This window comes from Cephus cinctus, unplaced genomic scaffold (assembly GCF_000341935.2).
Source record: "Cephus cinctus unplaced genomic scaffold, Ccin1 Ccin1_scaffold0132, whole genome shotgun sequence".
In the NCBI taxonomy this organism is placed as follows: domain Eukaryota; kingdom Metazoa; phylum Arthropoda; class Insecta; order Hymenoptera; family Cephidae; genus Cephus; species Cephus cinctus.
Genome location: NW_014332865.1, coordinates 808,072 through 809,737, shown reverse-complemented (window position 1 = coordinate 809,737; position 1,666 = coordinate 808,072). Strand labels below are relative to the sequence as shown.

At 41.5% G+C, this 1,666-nt stretch overlaps 1 protein-coding gene across 1 annotated transcript in view; it reads right to left on the bottom strand.

Annotated features, from left to right (window-relative positions):
* LOC112493723 overlaps positions 1 to 1,666 on the bottom strand; it is a 20,045-nt gene that overhangs the window by 9,841 nt on the left and 8,538 nt on the right. The gene's annotated exons all lie outside the window — the stretch shown is intronic.

Genomic DNA, 1,666 nt, shown 5'->3' with positions numbered 1-1,666 from the left:
CCCCCAGCCCCAACAGCCTCGCCGGCTGTGGCTGGAGGTTGGGGCAGGTTAGGCTTAGCTTAGGGTTCAATATCGGGGAAAACACGGGCTTTTATTTGATCGTTCGCTACGTTCTCTACCAGCCGTGGATATGGGGGTGTAAGGTATACCTAGCTACCCACCTACTGTAGAGTGCGTTACGCACGCGGGGCACTATGCACGCATCCACGCACGCATCCACGCACGCATCCACGCACGCATCCACCCATGTACACTGGGATCGCTATGTGTGTATGATCCGCTGAATACACCGTATATAAGTGATGGGCCGAGCGAGTGCAGCGAAAAGGGGCGTATTCACGAGAAGTACCCCTTCGATGCCAACGACCATGCACATAATTTATTAGAAAACTCCGTTTGATTTACATCAAAGATATTTCGTATTTTTATACCCATTCGAATCAAGGGATGAAGGCAGCGACGTTCATTTTTACACGTGAAACAGAGAGATCCTTACCCCGTGTCATTTATTCGAAATTTTTTTTTATCTTTCTTACCTGATATACGCATTTTATTATTCTTTCACTAGTTCTTTTAACTGGCACCGTTATCCCTTACACTGCGAATTAGTCCCCAGCCTGTGAATTAGTATAGGTCGTGAGCGTTACGGTAAGGAGTTTCAATAAGGGTGCGAATATGTTATCGCGGCGATGAAAAGAAACGTGGTGGTAGGGATAAGAAAAAAATAAAATAAATGATAAGGGACAACAGTAAAGTTAACTACGAATTTTCAATGTTGCCAAGAGTTTCTCGTGCTGCCACGTCGGATCGATCCTGGTAACTGCAGCGCCTGACTGATATTAGTGCAAAGCTCGATTAATAAACGGCTAATGTTATACCTATAAGCCGTATAATGCTATATAGAGCCGGGAGAAAAATGGCCGGACGTAAAGATAAGATTGGGTGATAAAACCCCCTGGAATCATAGAGTCGCTTTCGCGAAACTGCGCATCTGCCGTGTTCGCTTGGAACTACATGTATATTTTCTATACCTATATATAACGTATACATATGGAATATACATGTACCGTACTATGTACAATAATGCATATATACTCAAACGAAATAAAGGATGGATCTTTCATCGAGTATTCGGACGTGCCCTTGCAACATATATTACATACGTATAAGTACGTTACATAATACATAGAGTAGGTAGGTTTCCTTCCATGGGCAATTTCAGCGAGGAAAATTCACCGCTCGAACGTCATATATTGTCCGTTGGAAGCGACGGAGAGCTGCACCCTAATATCGTCAACGATATTTCGTCTGGAAATTGACACCCTCGTATACAAAAAAAAAATCCATAACCACGTGAATACTATATATGGTACAAAGAGATGAGCTGCAAAGGTAGTCAAGTAGGGTAATGATCAATGTTTAATATAGCCACGTATTATAGTTATGGTACACATATTCAGATAAAGTTTTAATGACAGTATAGACTCTTGTAAATTTGTGTAGCTCCGTGGGATACTGCCTTAAGCTAACGCAAGATACGTAACGCAATGAAATGGAGCGCAAGCCGTATCCCATTGACAATAATAGTCAGGTGTTTCTGGGATATCATCGAGGCTGGTTTTTTTTTTTTTTTTTTTTTTTTTTTTTTTTTTTTTTTTTTTTTTTT